Source organism: Nomascus leucogenys, chromosome 5 (assembly GCF_006542625.1).
Source record: "Nomascus leucogenys isolate Asia chromosome 5, Asia_NLE_v1, whole genome shotgun sequence".
NCBI classification, from domain to species: Eukaryota; Metazoa; Chordata; class Mammalia; order Primates; family Hylobatidae; genus Nomascus; species Nomascus leucogenys.
The window spans coordinates 121932329-121958295 of NC_044385.1; positions in this window are offsets into that span (position 1 = coordinate 121932329).

Consider the following 25967-nt stretch of genomic DNA (forward strand, 5'->3'; position numbering starts at 1 on the left):
TCCTATTCAACTCTCCCATTTGGCCTGTGCAGAAGACAGATGGATCTTGGAGAATGACAGTGGATTATCCTAAGCTTAACCAAGTGACTCCAATTGTAGCTGCTGTACCAGATGTGGTTTCATTGCTTGAGCAAATTAACACATCTCCTGGTACCTGGTATGCAGCCATTGACTTGGCAAATGCCTTTTTCTCCATTCCTGTCCATAAGGCCCACCAGAAGCAATTTGCCTTCAGCTGCCAAGGCCAGCAATATACCTTCACTTTCCTACCTCACAAGTATATCAGCTCTCCCACTTTGTGTCATAATCTTTTTTTAAAAATTTTATTTTATTATTATACTTTAAGTTTTTGGGTACATGTGCACAATGTGCAGGTTTGTTACGTATGTATACGTGTGCATGTTGGTGTGCTGCACCCATTAACTCGTCATTTAGCATTAGGTATATTTCTTCATGCTATCCCTCCCCCTTCCCCCCACCCCACAACAGTCCCCTTAGTGTGATGTTCCCCTTCCTGTGTCCATGTGTTCTCATTGTTCAATTCCCACCTATGAGTGAGAACTTGTGGTGTTTGGTTTTTTGTCCTTACGATAGTTTACTGAGAATAATGTTTTCCAGTTTCATCCATGTCCCTACAAAGGACATGAACTCATCATTTTTTATGGCTGCATAGTATTCCATGGTGTATATGTGCCACATTTTCTTAATCCAGTCTATCATTGTTGGACATTTCGGTTGGTTCCAAGTCTTTGCTACTGTGAATAGTGCCACAATAAACATACATGTGCATGTGTCTTTATAGTAGCATGATTTATAGTCCTTTGGGTATATACCTAGTAATTGGATGGCTGGGTCAAATGGTATTTCTAGTTCTAGATCCCCGAGGAATCGCCACAATGACTCCCACAATGGTTGAACTAGTTTACAGTCCTACCAACAGTGTAAAAGTGTTCCTATTTCTCCACATCCTCTCCAGCACCTGTTGTTTCCTGACTTTTTAATAATGGCCATTCTAACTGGTGTGAGATGGTATCTCACTGTGGTTTTGATTTGCATTTCTCTGATGGCCAGTGATGATGAGCATTTTTTCATGTATTTTTTGGCTGCATAGATGTCTTCTTTTGAGAAGTGTCTGTTCATGTGCTTCGCCCACTTTTTGATGGGGTTGTTTTTTTTTTCTTGTAAATTTGTTTGAGTTCATTGTAGATTCTGGATATTAGCCCTTTGTCAGATGAGTAGATTGCAAAAATGTTCTCCCATTCTGTAGGTTGCCTGTTCACTCTGATGGTGGTTTCCTTTGCTGTGCAGAAGCTCTTTAGTTTAATTAGATCCCATTTGTCAATTTTGGCTTTTGTTGCCATTGCTTTTGGTGTTTTAGACATGAAGTCCTTGCCCATGCATATGTCCTGAATGGTATTGCCTAGGTTTTCTTGTAGGATTTTAATGGTTTTAGGTCTAACATATAAGTCTTTAATCCATCTTGAATTAATTTTTGTATAAGGTGTAAGGAGGGGATCCAGTTGCAGCTTTCTACATATGGCTAGCCAGTTTTCCCAGCACCATTTATTAAATAGGGAATCCTTTCCCTATTTCTTGTTTTTGTCAGGTTTGTCAAAGATCAGATAGTTGTATATATGTGGCATCATTTCTGAGGGCTCTGTTCTGTTCCATTGATCTATGTCTCCATTGTGGTACCAGTACCATGCTGTTTTGGTTACTGTAGCCTTGTAGTATAGTTTGAAGTCAGGTAGTGTGATGCCTCCAGCTTTGTTCTTTTGGCTTAGGATTGGCTTGGCGATGCGAGCTCTTTTTTGGTTCCATATGAACTTTAAAGTAGTTTTTCCAATTCTGTGAAGAAAGTCATTGGTAGCTTGATGGGGATGGCATTGAATCTATAAATTACCTTGGACAGTGTGGCCATTTTCACGATATTGATTCTTCCAACCCATGAGCCTGGAATGTTCTTCCATTTGTTTGTATCCTCTTTTATTTCATTGAGCAGTGGTTTGTAGTTCTCCTTGAAGAGGTCCTTCACATCCCTTGTAAGTTGGATTCCTAGGTATTTTATTCTCTTTGAAGCAATTGTGAATGGGAGTTCACTCATGATTTGGCTCTCTGTTTGTCTGTGATTGGTGTAGAAGAATGCTTGTGATTTTTGTACGTTGATTTTGTATCCTGAGACTTTGCTGAAGTTGCTAATCAGCTTAAGGAGATTTTGGGCTGAGATGATGGGGTTTTCTAGATATACAATCATGTCATCTGCAAACAGGGACAATTTGACTTCCTCTTTTCCTAATTGAATACCCTTTATTTCCTTCTCCAGCCTAATTGCCCTGGCCAGAACTTCCAGCACTATGTTGAATAGGAGTGGTGAGAGAGGGCATCCCTGTCTTGTGCCAGTTTTCAAAGGGAATGCTTCCAGTTTTTGTCCATTCAGTATGATATTGGCTGTGGGTTTGTCATAGATAGCTCTTATTATTTTGAGATATGTCCCATCAATACCTAATTTATTGAGAGTTTTTTAGCATGAAGGGTTGTTGAATTTTGTCAAAGGCCTTTTCTGCATCTATTGAGATAATCATGTGGTTTTTGTCTTTGGTTCTGTTTATATGCTGGATTACATTTATTGATTTGCATATGTTTAACCAGCCTTGCATCCCAGGGATGAAGCCCACTTAATCATGGTGGATAAGCTTTTTGATGTGCTGCTGGATTCGGTTTGCCAGTATTTTATTGAGGATTTTTGCATCAATGTTCATCAAGGATATTGGTCTGAAATTCTCTTTTTTGGTTATGTCTTTGCCAGGCTTTGGTATCAGGACGATGCTGGCTTCATAAAATGTGTTAGGGAGGATTCCCTCTTTTTCTATTGATTGGAATAGTTTCAGAAGGAATGGTACCAGTTCCTCCTTGTACCTCTGGTAGAATTCAGCTGTGAATCCATCAGGTCCTGGACTCTTTTTGGTTGGTAAGCTATTGATTATTGCCACAATTTCAGAACCTGTTATTGGTCTATTCAGAGATTCAACTTCTTCCTGGTTTAGTCTTGGGAGGGTGTATGTGTGGAGGAATTTATCCATTTCTTCTAGATTTATTAGTTTATTTGCACAGAGGTGTTTGTAGTATTCTCTGATGGTAGATTGTATTTCTGTGGGATCAGTGGTGATATCCCCTTTTTCATTTTTTATTGCATCTATTTGATTCTTCTCTCTTTTCCTTTTTATTAGTCTTGCTAGTGGTCTATCAATTTTGTTGATCCTTTCGAAAAACCAGCTCCTGGATTCATGAATTTTTTGAAGGGTTTTTTGTGTCTCTATTTCCTCAGTTCTGCTCTGATTTTAATTATTTCTTGCCTTCTGCTAGCTTTTGAATGTGTTTGCTCTTGCTTTTCTAGTTCTTTTAATTGTGATGTTAGGGTGTCAGTTTTGGATCTTTCCTGCTTTCTCTTGTGGGCATTTAGTGCTATAAATTTCCCCCTACACACTGCTTTGAATGTGTCCTAGAGATTCTGGTATGTTGTTTCTTTGTTCTTGTTGGTTTCAAAGAACATCTTTATTTCTGCCTTCATTTCATTATGTACCCAGTAGTCATTCAGGAGCAGGTTGTTCAATTTCCATGTAGTTGAGTGGTTTTGGGTGAGTTTCTTAATCCTGAGTTCTAGTTTGATTGCACTGTGGTCTGAGAGACAGTTTGTTATAATTTCTGTTCTTTTACATTTGCTGAGGAGAGCTTTACTTCCAACTATGTGGTCAATTTTGGAATAGGTTTGGTGTAGTGCTGAAAAAATTGTATATTCTGTTGATTTGGGGTGGAGAGTTCTGTAGATGTCTATTAGGTTCACTTTGTGCAGAGCTGAGTTCAATTCCTGGTTATCCTTGTTAACTTTCTGTCTCATCGATCTGTCTAATGTTGACAGTGGGATGTTAAAATCTCCCATTATTATTGTGTGGGAGTTTAAGTCCCTTTGTATGTCACTCAGACTTGCTTTATGAATCTGGGTGCTCCTGTATTGGGTCCATATATATTTAGGATAGTTAGCTCTTCTTGTTGAATTGATCCCTTTACCATTATGTAATGGCCTTCTTTGTCTCTTTTGATCTTTGTTGGTTTAAAGTCTATTTTATCAGAGACTAGGATTGCAACCCCTGCCTTTTTTTGTTTTCCGTTTGCTTGATAGATCTTCCTCCATCCCTTTATTTTGAGTCTATGTGTGTCTCTGCACGTGAGATGGGTTTCCTGAATATAGCACAGTGATGGGTCCTGACTCCTTATCTAGTTTGCCAGTCTGTGTCTTTTAATGGAGCATTTAGCCCATTTACATTTAAAGTTAATATTGTTATGTGTGAATCTGATCCTGTCATTATGATGTTAGTTGGTTATTTTGCTCGTTAGTTGATGCAGTTTCTTCCTAGCATCAATGGTCTTTACAATTTGGCATGTTTTTGCAGTGGCTGTTACCGGTTGTTCCTTTCCATGTTTAGTGCTTCCTTCAGGAGCTCTTTTAGGGCAGGCCTGGTGGTGACAAAATCACTCAGCATTTGCTTGTCTGTAAAGTATTTTATTTCTCCTTCACTTATGAAGCTTAGTTTGGCTGGATATGAAATTCTGGGTGGAAAATTCTTTTCTTTAAGAATGTTGAATTTTGGCCCCCATTCTCTTCTGGCTTGTAGAGTTTCTGCAGAGAGATCAGCTGTTAGTCTGATGGGCTTCCCTTTGTGGATAACCCAACCTTTCTCTCTGGCTGCCCTTAACATTTTTTCCTTCATTTCAACTTTGGTGAATCTGACAATTATGTGTCTCGGAGTTGCCCTTCTCGAGGAGCATCTTTGTGGCGTTCTCTGTATTTCCTGAATCTGAATGTTGGCCTGCCTTGCTAGATTGGGGAAGTTCTCCTGGATAATATCTTGCAGAGTGTTTTCCAACTTGGTTCCATTCTCCCCGTCATTTTCAGTTACACCAATCAGACGTAGGTTTGGTCTTTTCACATAGTCCCAAATTTCTTGGAGGCTTTGTTCATTTCTTTTTATGCTTTTTTCTCTAAACTTCCCTTCTGACTTCATTTCATTCATTTCATCTTCCATCGCTGATACCCTTTCTTCCAGTTGATCGCATCTGCTACCGAGGCTTCTGCAATCTTCACGTATTTCTCAATACTTGGCTTTCAGCTCCATCAGCTCCTTTAAGCCCTTCTCTCCATTGGTTATTCTAGTTGTCCATTCATCTAATTTTTTTTCAAAGTTTTTAACTTCTTTGCTATTGTTTTGAATTTCCTCCCATAGCTTGGAGTAGTTTGATAGTCTGAAGCCTTCTTCTCTCAACTCATTGAAGTCATTCTCCGTCCAGCTTTGTTCTGTTGCTGGTGAGGAGCTGCATTCCTTTGCAGGAGGAGAGGTGCTCTGCTTTTTAGAGTTTCCAGTTTTTCTGCTCTGTTTTTTCCCCATCTTTGTGGTTTTATCTACTTTTGGTCTTTGATGATGGTGATGTACAGATGGGTTTTTGGTGTGGATGTCCTTTCTGTTTGTTAGTTTTCCTTCTACCAGACAGGACCCTCAGCTGCAGGTCTGTTGGAGTTTACTAGAGGTCCACTCCAGACCCTGTTTGGCTGGGTGTCAGCAGCGGTGGCTGCAGAACAGCGGATTTTCGTGAGACCACAAATTCAGCTGTCTGATAGTTCCTCTGGAAGTTTTGTCTCAGAGGAGTACCCGGCCGAGTGAGGTGTCAGTCTGTCCCTACTGGGGGATGCCTCCCAGTTAGGCTGCTCGGGGGTGAGGGACCCACTTTAGGAGGCAGTCTGTCCATTCTCAGATCTCCAGCTGCGTGCTGGGAGAACCACTACTCTCTTCAAAGCTGTCAGTCAGACAGGGACATTTAAGTCTGCAGAGGTTCCTGCTGAATTTTTGTTTGTCTGTGCCCTGCCCCCAGAGGTGGAGCCTACAGAGGCAGGCAGGCCTCCTTGAGCTGTGGTGGGCTCCACCTAGTTCGAGCTTCCTGGCTGCTTTGTTTACCTAAGCAAGCCTGGGCAATGGCAGGCGCCCCTCCCGCAGCCTCGCTGCCACCTTGCAGTTTGATCTCAGACTGCTGTGCTAGCAATCAGCAAGACTCCGTGGGCATAGGACCATCCAAGCCAGGTGCGGGACACAATCTCCTGGTGTGCTGTTTTCCAGTCCCATTGGAAAAGCACAGTATTAGGGTGGGACTGACCCGATTTTCCAGGTGCCGTCTGTTACCCCTTTCTTTGACTGGGAAAGGGAACTCCCTGACCCCTTGTGCTTCCCGAGTGAGGCAATGCCTCGCCCTGCTTTGGCTCACGCACAGTGCGCTGCACCAACCGTCCTGTACCCACTGTTTGGCACTCCCTAGTGAGACGAACCCGGTACCTCAAGCAGAAATGCAGAAATCACCCGTCTTCTGTGTTGCTCAGGCTGGGAGCTTTAGACCAGAGCTGTTCCTATTCGGCCATCTTGGCTCCACCCTGGTGTGCCGTTTTTTAAGCCTGTAGGAAAAGCGCAGTATTAGGATGGGAGTGACCTGATTTTCCAGGTGCTGTCTGTCACCCCTTTTCTTTGGCTAGGAAAAGGAACTCCCTGACCCCTTGCACTTCCCAAGTGAAGCAATGCCTCTCCCTGCTTTGGCTCACGCATGGTTCACTGCACCCACTGTCCTGTGCCCACTGTCTGGCACTCCCTAGTGAGATGAACCTGGTACCTCAGATGGAAATTCCGAAATCACCCGTCTTCTGTGTCGCTCACAATGGGAGCTGTAGATTGAAGCTGTTCCTATTCGGCCATCTTGACTCCATCCCCAGCTCATAATCTTATTCGAAGAGACCTTGCTTGCTTTTTGCTTCCACAAGATATTACCCTGGTCCATTACATTGATGACATTATGCTGATTAGACCCAGTAAGCAAAAAGTAGCAAACACACCAGACTTATTGGTGAGACATTTGCATGCCAGAGGTTGGGAAATAAATCTGACTAAAATTCAGGGAACTTCTAACTCAGTAAAGTTTCTAGGGGTCCAGTGGTGTGGGGCCTATTGAGATATTCCTTCTAAGGTGAAGGATAAGTTGCTGGATTTGGCCCCTCCTACAACCAAGAAAGAGGCACAACACCTAGTGGGCCTATTTGGATTTTGGAGGCAACTCATTCCTCACTTAGGTGTGTTACTCCCACCCATTTATCGAGTGACCCAAAAGGCAGCCAGTTTTGAGTGGGATCCAGAACAGGAGAAGGCTCTGCAATAGGTCCAGGCTGTTGTGCAAGTTGCTCTGCCACTTGGGCCATATGACCCAGCAGATCCAATGGTGCTCGAGGTATCACTGGCAGACAGGGATGCTGTTTGGAGCCTTAGGCAGGCCCTCATAGGTGAATCAGAGTGGAGGCCTCTAGGATTTTGGAGCAAGCCCCTGCCATCTTCTGCAGATAACTACTCTTCTTTTGAGAGATAGCTCTTGGTTTGTTACTGGTCTTTGGTGGAAACTGAACGTTTGACTGTGGGTCATCAAGTCACCATGTGACCTGAACTGCGTATCATGAACTGGTTGCTGTCTAACTCATCTAGCCATAAAGTGGGTCATGCACAGAAGCATTCCATCATCAAATGGAAGTGGTATGTATGTGATTGGGCTTAAGCAGGTTCTGCAGGCACAAGTAAGTTACATGAGGAAGTGGCTCAAATGCCCATGCTCTTCACTCCTGCCACCCTGCCTTCTCTTCCCCCGCCTGCACTGATGGCCTCATGGGGAGTTTCCTATTCAGCTTATAGAGGAAGAGAAGACTAGGGCCTGGTTCACAGATGGTTCTGCACGATATGCAGGTACCACCCGAAAGTGGACAGCTGCAGCACTATAGGCCCTCTCTAGGATGTCCCTGAAGGACAGCGGTGAAAGGAAATCTTCCCAGTGGGCAGAAGTTTGAGCAGTGCACCTGGTTGTGCACTTTGCATGGAAGGAGAAATGGCCAGATGTACAATTATACACTGATTCATGGGCTATGGCCAATGGTTTGGCTGGGTGGTCAGGGACTTGGAAGAAACATGATTGGAAAATTGATGACAAAGAAATTTGGGGAAGGTGTTTGGATGGACCTCTCTGAATGGTCTAAAACTGTGAAGATATTTGTATCCCATGTGAGTGCTCACAATGGGTGACCTTACCAGAGGAGGATTTTAATAATCAAGTGGATAGGATGACCCATTCTGTGGATACCACTCAGCCTCTTTCCCCAGCCATCCCTGTCATCACCCAATGGGCCCATGAACAAAGTGGCCATGGTGGCCAGGATGGAGGTTACACATGGGCTCAGCAACATTGACTTCCACTCACCAAGGCTGACCTGGCTATGATCATTGCTGAGTGCCCAATTTGCTGGCAGCAGAGACCAACACTGAACCCTTGATGTGGCACCATTCGTTGGGGTGATCAGCCTGCTACCTGGTGGTAGGTTGATTATATTACACCTCTTCCGTCATGGAGAGGGTGGGGGTTTGTCCTCACTGGAATAGACGCTTACTCCAGATTTGGGTTTGCCTATCCTGCATGTGATGCTTCTGCCAAGACTACCATCCATGGACTCACGGAATGCCTTATCTACCATCGCGGTATTCTACACAGCATTACCTCTGACCAAGGCACTCACCTTATGGCTAAAGAAGTGCTGCAGTGGGCTCATGCTCATGGAATTCACTGGTTTTACCATGTTCCCCATTATCCTGAAGCAGCTGGATTAATAGAATGGTGGAATAGGCTTTTGAAGTCACAATTGCAACGCCAACTAGGTGACAGTACTTTGCAGTGCTGGGGCAAAGTTCTCCAGTAGGCCATGCATGCTCTGAGTCAATGTCCAATATATGGAACTGTTTCTCCCATAGTCAGGATTAAGGGGTCCAGGAATCAGGGGGCAGAAGTGGAAGTGGCACCACTCACCATCACCCCTAGTGATCCACTAGCAAAATTTTTGCTTCCTGTTCCTGTGACATTATGTTCTGCTGGCCTAGAGGTCTTAGTTCCAGAGGGAGGAACACTGCCACTAGGAGACACAGCAACCATTTCGTTAAGCTGGAAGTTAAGATTGCCACCTGGATGCTTGGGCTCCTGCTACCTTTAAGTCAATAGGCTAAGATGGGAGTTACAGTGTTGGCTGGGGTGATCGACCTGGAGTATCAAGATGAAATCAGTCTGCTACTCCACAATGGAGGTAAGGAAGAGTATGCATGTAATACAGTAGATCTCTTAGGGCATCTCTTACTATTACCATGCCCTGTGATTAAGGTCAATGGGAAACTACAACAGCCCAATCCAAGCAGGATTACAAATGACCCAGACAGTTCAGGAATGAAGGTTTGGATCACTTCACCAGGAAAAAACCATGACCTGCTGAGGTGCTTGCTGAAGGCAAAGGGAATACAGAAAGAGTAGTAGAAGAAGGTAGTCATCAATGCTAGCTGTGACCACATGACCAGCTGCAGAAACAAGGACTGTAATTGTCATGAGTTTTTCCTCCTTCTTTTGTTAAAAACATGTTTGTGAACATATACACTTGTACTAAGAGAATATAATTTTATTTCCTTTTTTCTTTTATGTGACATATTTATTGACTTCATATCAGCATTTAAGTATTAACTTTATGTAATAGTATTTGGGTTGGGGATTGGTGCATTTCCAGTTGTACAAAGGATAGCTATATTATGTTAGGCATAATTATGACCTATTGTTGTCTTTATTTGAAGATTATATATGATCCCAGGAGATGCATGAATTCAAGCTGACAAAGGGTGGGCTTGTGATGGTAATACTGAGTGTCAACCTGTTTGGATTGAAAGATGCAAGGTACTGATTCTGAGTGTGTCTGTGAGAGTGTTGCCAAAGATTAACATTTGAGTCAGTGGGCTGGGAAAGACACACTCACCCTTAATCTGGGTGGGCACCATCTACTCAGCTGCCAGTGCGGCTGGTATATAAAGCAGGCAGAAAAACGTGAAAAGACAATACTTCCATAGCCTCCCAGCCTACATCTTTCTCCCGTAATGGATGCTTCCTGCCCTTGAACATCCGACTCCAACTTCTTCAGTTTTGGGACTCAGACTGGCTCTCCTTGCTCCTCAGCTTGCAGATGGCCTATGATTGTGGGACCTTGTGATTGTGTAAGTTAATAAACATACATATATATATGTTTATCTCCTATTAGTTCTGTCCCTCTAGACAACCGTAACACACTACTGGCCTATAGACATTCATCAAAGAATCACAAATAAATGGAAAATTACAATCTCTTTAACAGAGGTGCATGGTACTTTAATGATAGCTAATTCTTACATTGCACTTGGTGCATGCCAGGAACTATTCCAAGTATTTTACTAACCCGTTGAGTCCTCAGAACAAGGCTATGAGACTGGTAACTTTATAATCACTGTTTTACTGATAAGGAAACTGAGACACAGAGCTCTTGTTTCATTCCATGGATTAAGAACTAGCAAGTGGGGAGGTTAGGGCTCTAAGCCAGGAAGTCTGGCTTTAGGGTCTGGGCTGTTACTACTATGCTGTACTGTCACATATATTAGAGATTATGTAATAGGGAATATTTGGAAATGAAATAATCAAGGTCAGTAGGGACTTTCCTCAAGATGCAGTGGCTGAGCTGATTTGGATGGAAGAAGAAGAGCTAACTAGGCAATGGTGTTGGAGGGAAGGGTTACAAATATGTCTACAGAAGGATCAGTATGTTCAAAGCCTAGTGGCAGGAGGAAGCATGGCCAGTATCAGAGATTGAAAAGAAGGCTAGTGTCTCAGGGCTTCAGACAAGAAGAAAGGGCTAGATGGGGATGTGGAGACAGTGTATCTGTTAGCTATGCTGCACAGCAAGCTGCTAAACAAAATGTCCTGCCTTAAAACAATAACCATTTATCATTGCTTCCACATCTGTAGTCAGTGGTGTGAGTCTCCTGGCTAGGTTGGGCTGACCAGGACTCACTCATCATCTGTGGTCAGCTATGGGTTGGATAGGTGTCTGATCTTGGCTGGGTTCTCTCATGTGTGTGGAGCCTTGGCTAGGAAACCTGGATGGCATGGTGGTGCTCCACTTGGTCTGTCACCCTGCAGCAGGCTAGCTTGGGCTCGTTAACATGGTGGTGGTGGAATTCCAAGTGAATGAATGGCAATGACTAAAGCCTCTTGAGATGTAGCTTTAGAACACCACCATCATTTCTGTCCCATTCTATTGGCCACAGCAAGTCACAAGGCACCTGGATTCATGGGTGGAGAAGTAGACCCCCCTTTGTAATGGAATGAGCTACAAAGTTATACTGCAAAGCCATGGATATAGGAGGGCTGGAGAATTGGGGCAGTTGTTTTTTTGTTTGTTTTTTTTTGTTTTTTTTTTTGCATTTGACTGCAGGCAGGTTGGGGCTATTACACTTAGGGCCTTATGGACATTTTAAGGCATTTTATTTTTAGTCTGTGAATATTGAGCAATTACTTAAAGATTTTAAGATGTACAAAGACAATCACTTAAAGATTTTAAGATGTATCTTTACCTTCAAAAAGGTAATTCTGGCTTTGGAGAATATAAGGAAGAAGAGAGGATGTGGAGAGAACAGTTAGAAGACTATTGTAAAAGTTCAGGCCTGGGCGCAGTGGCTCACGCCTGTAATCCCAGCACTTTGGGAGGCCGAGGCAGGCGGATCACGAGGTCAGGAGATCGAGACCATCCTGGCTAATACAATGAAACCCCGTCTCTACTAAAAATACAAAAAATTAGCTGGGCGAGGTGGCGGGCGCCTGTAGTCCCAGCTACGCAGAAGGCTGAGGCAGGAGAATGGCGTGAACCCCAGGGGGCGGAGCCTACAGTGAGCCACGATCGCGCCACTGCACTCCAGCCTGGGTGAAAGAGCGAGACTCCTTCTCAAAAAAAAAAAAAAAAAAGTTCAGGTGAGAGATGATGGTTTGGGTCGCTTTGGTGGGTCTAAAGTTAGAATTGGATGCTTTTGAGAGCTAATTAGAAGGTAAAATTGACAAGATTTTGTGATGGACTGGTCATGGATTGGATGTTGAATTTCTAGACCATGGGCTACTTGAGGGTGGGAATAATGACTTTCATATCTGTGAAATCCTAGTGTCTGATACATCATGGGTGTTAACGATTTGAAAAATGAATGAATGATTACATTGCATAGTGCATGGTTTTTTTTTTTTCCAGTTACATGTAAATCCTTGTGGTTTGGTATACAGCTTCATTGTCTGGGTTTTTGTGTGTGTGTGATACTTTCCAGAATCAACAAGCACAATGTCCAGGAAGGTGGCTCATTCTTTAACTTTCCCACCCCTGTAGCAGAAAGAGCACTGACTTCATGCAAAATGAAAGACATAGAGCCTTAGGGGGACATTCATCCTCCCAACATCTCTTCCCCAAGGGTGACTTGTGGAAGCAGGACCAATCTAATTAGCTTTCTGGGCTCTTGCTTAACAGAAGAACACAATATGGGCAAGCAATTGAAGCTGGAGGAAATGGTGCCCCTGGCTCTGGTTAATCTACTGTTATTTTCTCCCTTTCTGAGAATGTACCTAGTAACTCCTGTGTGAGGCACAGGCTCAGATATTTTCAAACAAATAATGAAATAGAGGACCTAGCTCATCTTTACGGGGTATCTGAGGGGGGTTTTCTTCACCATATAGCAAAAGGCTGTGCAGTTGCAATTTTGGGGACCAAGGCAATGCAGCTGAAACGAGCAGTTTTTCTTTGCTTCAGGTTTGCTAATCTGCAGCCAAGGGGTTCTCTTTCCTTCAAGCTTAATCTTCACTGTTATCTTTGCTGCTCTTCTCAGAAGAGCTAAGGATTTAGTTAATTCTTTGGCCTTTTCTGGAAGGAGAGGAAATGGTTTGTTGCTGCTGGAAGGGGGCTTCCTGCCTTCTTTCCTCTGCCTGGTTTTGGGGAGACATTCATTCTGTTAGCAAGTGGGGCTAATTTAGTGTGTTCGGCTCACTCCATTTCATAGAGCCCAGGGAAGCTGCAAAGATTGGAAAGACAAGATTGCATTTTTAAAATGCCTTTGAGCTCCAGTTGTTTGCATGTGAAATGTAGAATAATGCAAACTTTTCTGTTTCCCCATAACTAGTGGGGCAAGTAATGGCAGTTTTATACAACGGAGCCTGAAAATGGACCCCCAGTGCAATTTATTTGATGCTTACAAGTTGCCCACTGGGTTTTTAATGTGAAAGACAGTTTTGCCTTAAATAATTGGCTCAAATGAAAATAACATTAGAGTGCTCCTCTGTAAGCAATAATCTAGAATCACTTCTGAGACTGTTGCCCTGGTTATTGTCATGATGTATGGCTCAAAATAATGACCTCTTAGACCCTTCTGCAGTAACAGACCCATTTCTTTTTTCCTGAGGGCACGAGATCAGGGTAGGTGGGGCAGGCTCCATGTGAACTGAATCCTCTTTGTGCTTTTTAATTTTTAAAATATTTGAGGAGAAATTTCCAGCGCAGTGTGTGAGCACTTAACCACATGCCTGTTATTACCACTGATGAGATTCACGCAGCTTGGACCTTGCACTTCCATTTACCCTTTAACAAGTTCTCCCATCATGGAGCTATTAACAATTGTTTTCTAAGAAAAACAACCAACACCAGTGCACACACCCTCTTGCATTTCCTGTATCTGCTGAGTTACACTTACCCAGAAAGCTTTCTTGTTTAACACTAAATGGCGTGTGAGAGGCTGAATATCTAAATAGACCATGGTCAGCCCGTATATATAAATAGAACTGGACCATGGCTTCCAGCAACCTCTCAGGAAACCAACCCCTTATCTACAATAAACAACCCAGCAAGCCCGCCTGACTTGCGGGAGGTCAGACCTCTGTGTCTAGTAACCATCTGGGAAGCTAAACAATAACTTGTGTAACAGTTGGCCCCAAATTGCTGGGACTTGATTAATAACTAACAGCTTTCCTAGTTTTTGTGCCTGCTTCCAATTTAGGACCAACCAGAGAAAGCCACATATGTCCCTAAGCAATCACATGGCTGCCTGCTCCTAGTTAGCCACCTCCAGCTTCTCCAGACCAACGGCCTCCAATCGGGGCACATCTGAAGCCGTCCCTTTTGTCCACTGTAACGCTCTCCCACTCCCCTGCCTGCCTTTGAGTGTCTGACAAATGCCTGTGACGGTGGCTGACTCCCTTGCTACAGCAAGCTCAGAATAAATCACCTTTGCCTTTCTCATTTGGATGGTGTTTATTTCCACACGTGGTTCAGTTCTTGGGTTTTAAGTTAATTGGGTGTGCCTGTGACTTTCTTTTTGACTCTTTGCCAATCTTGCTCCTATCCCAAAATGAAACAGATGGAAGTCAGATAACATACAATCTCTGCTACAGAAATAACCTGCTTCAGGGGCAGAGTAATTTGTAAGCCATTCCTCACTGCTTCCAACCAAGTCTAGGAGATTATCACTGCAAGTCAAACCTGGGAGTTCCTTTGAGACTGGACCTTCAGATGCAACCGGAATGTCAGGTTCATTTTCATCCTCAATAGGAGGGGGAAGGGCAAGTGAGGCTATTTCACTTTGAGATATCTATTCCATCAGTATTCCTTTAATTTAATCATTCAACATAACATTTATCATGTGTTGAATATAAGGGTTTTAATTATTTATCTTTTTAATTTTCAAAGACATTTTAAAACACCTCCTTTCAATTCTGGAGAAACTGAGGTTCTGTAGCATGGCTCCTGGAAGGTAGCTCTTCAGAGTTCAGTCAACTGGGTTAGACTCAAACTTTTATTTTTTTCCCGGGTTATTTACACTTTTCAGGAGTTTTTTTGATGCCTCCCTCTTATTCTGTTGTTTCTTCGCTTGCTTTAAAAACTACCGATGTAATTTGGAAGTACTCTTGGGATGTGCTCTTAGATCTTAAGTTCAAGCATTCAAATATGCATGCATTCATTTATTCCACAAATATTTATTAAGGCCCTACAAAGTCAGATTTACCATTGAAGCTAAGGATGCGTAAACTTTAGGGTCTCTCTTTGCCCATCTCCTTCCAACTCTCTGGGAGGGACCAGGGGGCACGGGGCGGGGGGAGCGGAGGGCAGTGCAGTCACATGTTTGCATAGTTTTGTAAAATTTGCAGAAGTAATGTATTTGAGCCACTATTAGTAAAGACGATTGTTGCCTTCTCCTCTGACTTCATTCTGTCACACCACTTCCTCTCATGCTGGGTGAGGTCGGAAGAGCTGCAAGGAGATTTGAAAACTGCCCGAGGGGACAGTTGAGTGAGGGAGTTATTGTGTTTGAATTTAGTGAGATATATTTATGTGTGCAGCTAAGTTGTTTCTATCAAAGATTCATGACAATGGCAAAGCTTGAGATTTGACTGTATTGTTAACGATCCACTATACTCTATTATGTCACTTGTTTGGTGGATTCTTTAATTCAGAGAAATCTTCCAGGTACCGTTGGACACTTGCCAGCACCTGATGCTAACCTTCCTGCCCTTTCTACCTCCAACACACTTCTCTCGGCTTCTCAGCTTTCTTCTCACTTTCTTCCTGACACACACCCTCAATCTAAACTGGACCCCATGCCAAGCCCATGTTTATTCCTACAATGGCCTTACTCAAGCCTGTCCACACAGGTTCTTACTCATTTGACATGAAATTTTGAAACAGATAACATAAAACCCATAATAAGGGCCAGATGTGGTGGCTCACGCCTGCAATCCCAGCATTTTGGGAGGCCAAGGTGGGTGGATCACGAGGTCAGAAGTTCAAGACCAGCCTGGCCAAGATGGTGAAACCTTGTCTCTCCTAAAAATACAAAAATTAGCCAGGCATGGTGGTGGGCGCCTGTAATCTCAGCTACTTGGGAGGCTGAGACAGAGAATTGCTTGAACCCAGGAGGTTGAGGTAGCAGTGAGCTGAGATCATGCCACTGCACTTCAGCCTGGATGACAGAGCGAGACTCCATTTAAAAAAAAAAAAAAAAAGAGAAAGAAAACACCCATATTAAGTCACTCCAATGAGTTCATCAGTAACCAGCTGGTTAACAAGGGTTTCTAATTCAAAGAGCATGTAAGGCTAGTCACTGAGAAAACTCGAAATGCCACAATCTTCTAGCTCACAGATGCAAGAAAAGGATATTTTCACTAATTTGACAAAAATCCTAAACAGTTACATGACATTACCAATAATGAGTTACAAAGTTGAAAGAAATTGTTTTAAAACTAAATTCGGTCAACAATCCTAAAGATTTTTCTATTCTCTCTTTAGTAAATATTAACAAAGTCATCACTATATGGTCAAAGTGCACTTAGACATGTAGGAAAAAGGCCGTTGAGGCTTGCCAGGGGATCAGTGAATAAAAATACTTTGTGGATGTTGTGATCTATGTGGCATTTTTCAGGTTTTTATTATTTAATTTTGGGGCATATTTTTTCTCACTTAAATAATACTCTCTTGCATATTTTTTATGTATTAATACTTATTTTTAATTAGACATTCTAAATTTTGAGATTGTAGATTGACATGCAGTTGTAGGAAATAATGCAGAGGAATTCTGTGCATTATTCATCCCGTTTCCCATTTCCCCAATGGCAACATTGTGCAAAACTATACTATAGTATCAAAACTAGGATAATGAGGCCAGATGCGGTGGCTCATGCCTGTAATCCCGGCACTTTGGGAGGCTGAGGCGGGCGGATCACCTGAGGTCAGGAGTTCGAGACCAGCCTGACTAACATAGCGAAACTCTGTCTCTACTAAAAATACAAAAACTAGCCAGGCGTGGTGGTGGGTGCCTGTAATCCCAGCTACTCAGGAGGCTGAGCCAGGAGAATCGCTTGAACCCGGGAGGCAGAGGTTGCAATGAGCCCAGATCACCACGCCATTGCACTCCAGCCTGGGCGACACAGCAAGACTCTGTCTCAAAAAAAACCAAACAAACAAAAAAACCCAACCAAACAAAAAAACTAGGATAATGATATTGATACAGTTTATATACAATCTTTATATTTGTACCTTTTTTTTTTTTATAAAGATCTCCCTACTCCCCCCGGTATGATAGACTTCAGTCCCCCTGTCTAACATGTGCCAGACACCATTCAAGGTGCTGGGGATGGAGGACTGAATAAAAGAGCCAAAGTCCCTGGTCTGAGGGAGCTGCCACTCTATTGAGGGAAATAGAAATAAAATATACAGCATATCGGATAACTGTTATGGAGAAAAATCAAAGAAAAAGGAGGTAGGGAGAATCTGAGATAGATTGACATTACTAATTTAAGAAGGGAAGCTGGAGAAGGAAGGCAGCATATGATTGCTTTACCTTTTAATAAATCTCACTTTGGAGCTCAAACGCCACCCTAAGACTCCTAGATCATACTTGCATTATACAAACATCTATGTCTCTAAGGAGGTATTTTATTTCAACATCAGGTGCAGCATTAGCATCACCAGAAAATGCTTCTAGCACAGAGGATGTAACTAAAATAGGATCTATGCCCAAGGCAACAATATTAAAGAGTTCCAATGGGAAAGTCTGTTATTAATATGTAATTTAATTTTAAGAACTGCTTACTTTGTCCAGACTACATTGTCTTGGGAGCTGCTTGTTTTGTCATTTGAAAATAATGAAGTGCCAAAGTCAGTACCAATCACATTAAGTCAAAGACACAAGACAGAGAAGTCTGTGGCAGCTCTTTTTTTTCAAAGGCAGTAATGAGCTCCCAAAGAATAAATCATTTTCAACCCATAGGCTTGTATAGAAAAGAGGCCTCTGTGAATGTGGAGTTGAAGAAGCCAGCCATAGCAGAGATGGCTCTGCAGACCAGGCATGTGTCCTGCCCCTGGCAATTAGTGTGCGATGTGATGAAGACCCTCAACTTTCTCAGATGATCAAATCAAATGACATATTTAAGCTCCTTCTGTGATGATGCCTTGCATAGAGCAGTTGGTCAATAACTGTTTCATTTGCATCCATTTCATCCCATCAGTGGTAAAACTAGGATGACATTCGTAATATGTACATTGCAGGAGTATAGCATTGTTAGAATTTAAGGCAATAACCCATGTTTAAACAATCACATAAACTGGAAGACACCATAACTGTTGGTTTTCATTCTTGCATATGATAAACTTCATTCTTTTTATGATTTGTTTTGCTGTGTTTTGAACTAAGAGAATATGACAAGTATTTGGAATTTTCTAGAGTGATAGGTCTTACCAGTTGTTTTGGCTACTGGAGTAGTGATATGAACTAATGTTGCACAGAAGTCTGAAGGGTGAATGACTGATGTTAAATGGCAGTCAATTTAAAAGTGAATGTATAAGTATGGTTAAGTGTAGAAAACTGTGGCCTATCAGAAAGTATAGTGAACTGAGAGAACTAAATTATAGAAATATTGTACTTGATTGCTCCTAAGTATTGGGAACTTTGAATTCCCAAGAATATATGAAGAATAGCTTTTCTTTCTCACCTTTTACTGGACCCTGAAATAGAATCAAGTTCTCCGTAAAGACAGCTTAACTCTGCTTTTGGCTGTGACATTTCTCTGACAGTCTCTGGAAGAGGATCAATACAGTAACACAGCAGCTCCTCACAGATCAAGGCCCTAACTCACAAAAAATAGCTGGATGTGAAGGTGGTTGCTGGAAAGGAAGAAATGAAGAGGGAAAGGAATGAGACATTATTGTGAAGCCCAGAGAGAAAGCAGACTTTAGGCAAGATTTGATCCAATGTCTTGGTGATGTCAGCAGTGTGTCCGTATCACTCCCCTCTCCCTCCCTTTATGCTGCCTCATCTCAAGTGGCATCCTCTCATGTTTGTTGGTTTCACAGAAGAAAAGGAAGGCCAGTGTAACTTGGAGCTTTGTGATGGGGAAACATGCAGGAGAAGCAGCAGGTGGCAGATGGGAGGAGGCAGATTATCTATGGCCTTGTATACCTGGCAAAGAGTTTGAATTTTGTGTTGAGCAGTGGGAGGCCACTAAAGATTCTTAATCAAGGGAGCTACAAGACATGATGTACAGTCTTAAAATATCACATTGATTGTGAGGACAGAGTGGTTTGGAGAAGGATCAGAGAAGGGAAATAAACAAGGAGGTGGTTATAGTGTCTCTTGGGTCTTGGTAAGGAGTATATGTGGGAGACAAGAAAAAAAGCAAGAGTGAAGTATGTTATTTATGGTGATTGATTGCAACCCAAGTTTAGAGTGTTCTTCTTGGTATTTATCTTGTCAGGCACCCCAGATGTACTATCTGACTGTGGCTAATTTTTATGTTAAATATTTTCCATTTTGGTTACTTGAAAGTTTTTAACTCAATATTATAAAACACTAGGAAAAAAAAGTGACTAACACATGAAATAAACATAGCAGAATTAGACCCCTAAGGAATTTGGATCATAGAATTTGCAGAAAAACACTCTGAATTACATTTGTTTAAGATAGATAAAACTATTTAAAAAAGGATTAAGACACCAGAAAAGAATAAGAAAATGTGAAAAAAGAAGTTGATGCATATTTGTAAAAGAACCAAATAGAACTCTTAGAGAATGAAAATATAGTCTTTGATATAAAAAAACTTCAATAGGTTAAGCACAGATGAAACATAGCTAAATTGGTAAACTGGAAAAGAATGAGGATATTCTCTAGAATGCATCATAAGTATGAAGTGGTGAAGAATTTAAATGAGAGATTAAGAGATGAGAATGGCCAACACATGTCTTAACAGCAGTTCTGGAGAAGATAACAAAGGATGAAGCAGTGGCTGTAATATAGGAGTATGGCTGAGAATTTCCTAGAGTTGATTAAAGATATGCTTCTCGGATACAGACAGCACAAATCCTACTAAGTATGATAAACTGAGGTAAATCAACATTTGAGAATTTAGATACACTGCAGAGATCAAAGGAAAAGAAACCTTAATGTTAATCAGAGAAAATCCAGGATGTCTTCAAAGGAATAATACATAGTGGACTTCTGACCAGCGATAATGGAATCCAGAAAGACAGCAGAATAAATCAAATTAGATCTTTACATCCAGCTAAGCTCTAACATGAACCATAGCAAAATACAGACAATATGGATCATCAAGAACTGGAAGAGTTTACTATTAACAGATCTTTGACATGGATTTTTAAAGAATATACTTCTAGAGGGAATGTGAAGAAAGAATGGACAGTGACATGATGAGATACTATGTCATACCCACTAAGATGACTATAAATAAGAGAAAATAACAGTGTTGGTGAGGATGTGGAGAAGTTGGTACCTTCATACACTGCTGGTGGGGATGTCAGATAGTGGAGCCATATTGGAAAACAGCCTGGCAGTTCCTCACAAGGTTAAATACAGACTTACTATATGACCCAGCAATTCTACTCCTACATTTATACCAAGAAAACAAACAAAAAAATGTCCACACAAAAACCTGTAGCTGAATGTTCATGGAAGCATTATTTTTAATAGCCCAAATATGGAAACAACCAAATGCTCATCAACTAATGAGTAGATAAATAAAATGTGGTATATCTATACAATGGACTATTATTTGAGAGTTAAAAGTAATGAAGTACTGATACATGCTACAACATGCATGAACCTTGAAAACACTCTACAAAGCAAAGGAAGTCAGACACAGGAGACGACATACTGCATGATTCAATTCATATACAACGTACAGAACAGGCACACTTCAAGACAAAGTAGATTAGTAGTTGATTAGGGCTGAGAGGTTTGGGGAAACAGAGGGACTGCTAATGGGCACAACATTCTTTTTGAGGTGATTAGTTCTAAAATTGATAGCAGTGATGGTTGCACAACTCTGTAAATGTGCTAAAAACCACTGTATTGTACACTTTAAATAGTTGAATTATGTGGATATGGATTGAATCTCAAGAAAAAAGAAAAATGAATAAATAATGGTCAAAGAAATTGGTAAATACATTGGTGAGTAAATCTACTTGCTAAACTGAAACTAAAAATGAAATAATTTAAAATAAGAGACAAGTGGAGAATGTAGAAATCCTTATTAACCCTAGACTCTATTAAAAAATCCATGCATAATTTTAAATTCATAAGGGAATAGGAAAGAAACAAGTTATACAATCAATATAAAAGAAAATTAATTAGTGAGGTAAGGGTCCAACTCAATAATTAGAAAAGAACAAACCCAAAGAAAGGAGAAGGAAACAATAAAGATGAGGGCAGAAAAAAATACAAAATGGTGGGCATTAAAGTCAACTGTTGGTTTTCAAAGAGACTAATATAGAATATGAAAACCTTTTTCAATAATAATAGAGGGAATTTATAACTAATATAAATGAAAAAGGGACATGGCTACAGATAGGAGTAAAAATGATATGAGAATATTATAAATAACTTTATGTCAATAAGTTATGATGACTATCAGAAACATACTGTAATTGTTATACTTAGGGAAATGAAATACATTTACATTAGAGTCAGTACCAAGGCAGTAAGACCAGCTCTCACTTCTCCAGTTCAACAGTGTAATGGAGGGCTCAGCCAGTCTAGTTAGACAATAAAAGAAACAAACATGGAAACTGATAAGGAGGGGGAGATTATTAACTTTACATGGCTCCATTGTTCTTGTTGTAAGTATGTATTGCTTTCGTATGGAAAGAATTCAGTAAAATAAATGAAAGAAATAATTGACAATTTTCTCAAACTTTTGTTTTAAAAAATATATTTGATACCATTTTTATTATTTTCTCCCACCCAAATCTCATGCTGAATTGTAATCCCCAATGTTAGAGGTGGGACCTGGTGGGAGTGATTGGATCATTGGGATGGTTTCTAATGGTTTAGCACCACCCCCCTAGTGCTGTTCTCATGATAGAGTTCTCATGAGATCTGGTTATTAAAAAGTGTAGCACCTCCCCCTTCTCTCTCTCTCTTGCTCTGGCCATGTAAGACCTGCAGGCTTTCCCTTTGTCTTCTGCCATTATTGAAAGTTTCCTCCTCAGCCATGCTTCCTGTACAGCTGTGAACCAATTAAACCTCCTTTCTTTATAAATTACCTTGTCTCAGGCATTTCTTTATAGCAATTGGAGAGCGGACTAATTCATAAACATTGCAAGGAAATGGATGAATCGTCACAATTAGAAGGGTGTATGATTTTCTACCTACAAAAGCCAAGGGAATGAAAACCAGTAAGAGAGTGTGAACAATAGATTTACATCATTCTCTTTGTCATAGTCACTGTCTTTGTTATCATATAATTACTACTCTGTTCTAGAGTCTGTGCTAAAGATGTGATGTTATTATCTCATTTAATCCTCACAACAAACTGAAGAGGTATGCTGTTGTTATCCCTACTTTAGAGGCGAGGGAATCTGTTGAAAGAGGAGTCAGCTTAGCTCCATGCACAGAGCCAGTGAGTAGAAGATCTGGGATGTCAGTTGAGGGAATCTGAGCTTGGAGACTTTGGCCTCCACCACGGGGCTGCGCTGCCTCCAAACACAGCCTTCTACTCCAGAAACTGGAGCAGGAAAAGATGTTATTCTAGTTGCCAGACAAGTCATCAAGGCCCAGGAGTAAACCAATTGAAATATGCCTTAGACCTAAATGAAGGAAAGTACTAACTAGTACTGAAGGACATAAATGAAAAACTAAATATAGAGAAAATCATACCACTTTGGGGGCAAGGGTGGGCGATGGTGGCACTCATTACTGTGAAGAGGTCATTAATCTATGAATTCAATTCAGTCCCAATCAGTACCTCAAAAGGACTTATTTAAGAGAAATTTGTTAAGCTAGTTTTAAAGTTCATTTGAAAGAGAAATTCAGAAGCCATAAAAAAAATTACAAGTTAGGCTACATAAAAATAAAGATTTCTGTATGTCACAAAACAGCATAGTTTTTTTTTTTTTTAAAGATGATCATCTAGGGAAAGCTACTTGTCACATATAAGACAGACAAAGGGTTATATCCCTAATAAACTGAGTGCCTACACACTGATGTGGAAAAGAAAAACAACTTGATTGATAGATTAGGTAAAGCTATGATCAGGCGATTCATATTAAAGGAAATATAAATGGTCAATAAAATATGAAAAGATGCTCAAACCCCCTAGTAGTCAGGTAAACAAAAATAAAATGATGGAAATTTGATTTCTGCCTGTCAGACTGGAAAACATTTAGAAGATTTATAGCATCCAGTACTGGTAAGGGTGGTGGGAAATTGATATGCTTTTCAGTGCTGATGGAGACTTAAATTGTTACAATCTTCTTAAAAAAGTAATCTAGTGGTATTAAAATTTAATATATATACATATGCCCTTTGACACAGAAGTTCCATTTTTTAGAAATATAGTTTACAGAAATAAAAAATAAGGCAGCTACTCGGGGGACTGAGGTAGGAGAATCGCTTGAACCGGGGAGGCTGAGGTTGCAGTGAGCCGATATCATGCCACTGCACTCCAGCCTGGGCAACAAGAGCGAAACTTCATCTCAAAAAATAAAAAATATAAAAAAAGTAAATAAAGTATGTGTAAGTTTGTTATCCCAGCATTGTGTGTGATGGAAAAAAATTATTTGAAAAAAATATAAATGGTCGAATTGTGGCTCATTCTTACTATTGATAATTATGCAGCTTTTAAAAAAGATTACATCTATAGGCACCAAAGTTGAGGGAAATCTATAATGTCATTATTAAATGAAATAAACTACTAAGTAATGGTAATATTAGTTTTGTTAAAGCAAAATCCTATAATACGTACATCTTTATCCTATGTATCTCAATAGGAGATATATTCCATATATGTTTATCCTGTATATCCTTAAATATATTTACATATATATGTATAAACATAAGGAAAGTTGTGGGAGAGTACTTATAAAACTGCTAATATTGGTTATCCCAGGATACTGGGATTAGAAGCATGGAGGGGGAGACTCTTAACTATCTTTACATAGCTCCACTGTTCTTGTTATAAGCATGCATTGCTTTTGTACAGAAGAATTCAGTAAAATAAAGGAAAGAAGTAATTTGCTATTTTCTCAAACCTTTGCTTTAAAAAATATATGAAATACCATTTTTATTTTCTCCCTCTTAATCCCCTATTTTCTCTGGAAGTCTGATATTGACCAGGGCTGATTTTGCCAATTATGATAGTTTTCAAGATAGAAGTTCCCAGGGTTGGTGAGGGACCAACATATATACCAGACCATAATACATACCACAGTGGCATGCATTGTGTGTAAAAGGATTTCATTTTCTCTAATTAATAGCGTAGTAGTTTTCAGACACTAAGCCTCAAATAAGCCCTGGAATTCATATCATTTCATCTATGTAGTGATTTCCCAAATTGCAGATGGTTCCCTGGTGTGGTCCTCTGTTCATGATGTCAGAATTACTAATCCCTTTTAGCCAAGCAAGCATTTATTATGTGTTGCAATTGCGGATACTCTCAGGTCACCAGTAGGACGTTTGGTTGACAGATAAGAATTTGTCTCTCCTGATGATCTGGTGGAGATACTTGGTGTGGTGGGTGGGCTAGCTGAAAAAGAAATCAGAGAAATTCCCAGAAAGAACTGCTTTGGGACTGGCTAGCTAGTATCTTTCTGACATTTTCTTCTCCTTCAGAAATCCTTTGCCTTACTCAGAACCCTTGGATTAAATAATAGGAACTGCCCCAGTCAAGTTCAGTTTTTACTAGGATTTTTTTCCCCACCAAATATGAACAAATGTAATTCCTGGGCTTTGTGAATTTCTGTTGTGATTTTAATAATGTTTTTGACATTGCTAACAGACTCTGAAGAAAAATGCAATCTATCAGTAAACCCTTTAATATAGTAAGGTTTTTTTTTTTTTTTTTGAGATGGAGTCTTGTTCTGTTGCCCAGGCTGGAGTGCAGTGGTGTGATCTCAGCTCACTGCAACCTCTGCCTCCTGGGTTCAAGCGATTCTCCTGCTTCAGCCTCCTGAGTAGCTGGGATTACAGGCATGCACCACCACGCCCGGCTAATTTTTTCTATTTTTAGTAGAGACTGGGTTTCACCATATTGGTCAGGCTGGTCTCGAACACCTGACCTCGTGATCCACCCACCTCAGCCTCCCACAGTGCTGGGATTACAGGCGTGAGCCACTGCGCCCAGCCATTTTTTTTTTTTTTTTTTGAGACGAGGTCTCCCTCTGATGTCCAGGCCAGAATGCAGCGGTGTAGTCAGCTCACTACAGCCTCAAACTCCTGTGGTCAAGTAATCTTCCTGCTTCAGCCTCATGAGTAGCAGGGACTACAGGTATGCACCACCACATCTGGCTATTTTTTTTTTTTTTTAATTCTGTAGAGATGAGGTCTCACTGTGTTGCCCAGGCTGGTCTTGAACTCCTGGCCTCAAGCAATCCTCCTTCCTTGGCCTCCCAAAGCACTGAGATTACAGGCATGGGCCACTGCACCTAGCCAGAAATTTTTTTAGTTGTGGTAAAATACACATAACATGGTTACCATCTTAGCCATTTTTAAGTGCACAGTTTAGAAGTGTTAAGTATATTCATATTGTTGGGCAACCAATCTCTAGAACATTTTAATCTTGCAAAACTGAAACTATACCCATTAAACAACTCCCCATTCTCCTCCCTCCCAGCTGCTGGTAACCACTATTCTACTTTCTGTTTCTATGAATTTGACTACTCTGAATACCTCATACAAGTGGAATCATCCAGTATTTGTCTTTCTGTGTCTGGCTAATTTTGTTTAGCATTACGTCTTCAAAGTTCATCTCTGTTGTAGCACGTTATCATAATTTATTTCCTTTTTAAGGCTGAGTAATATTCCACTATGTCCATTAAGGGATTTCTTATAAATACACACACACACACACACATTCAAAAGCCTTAGATATAAAGATATTCACTGTTTTAACCCTTAAAAAACCTGTACTCATTTATTTATTGAAGTTGACTAAAATGTGGACGGGTACTCAAAAACCGATGACTGAGTCACTACTCTGGAAGT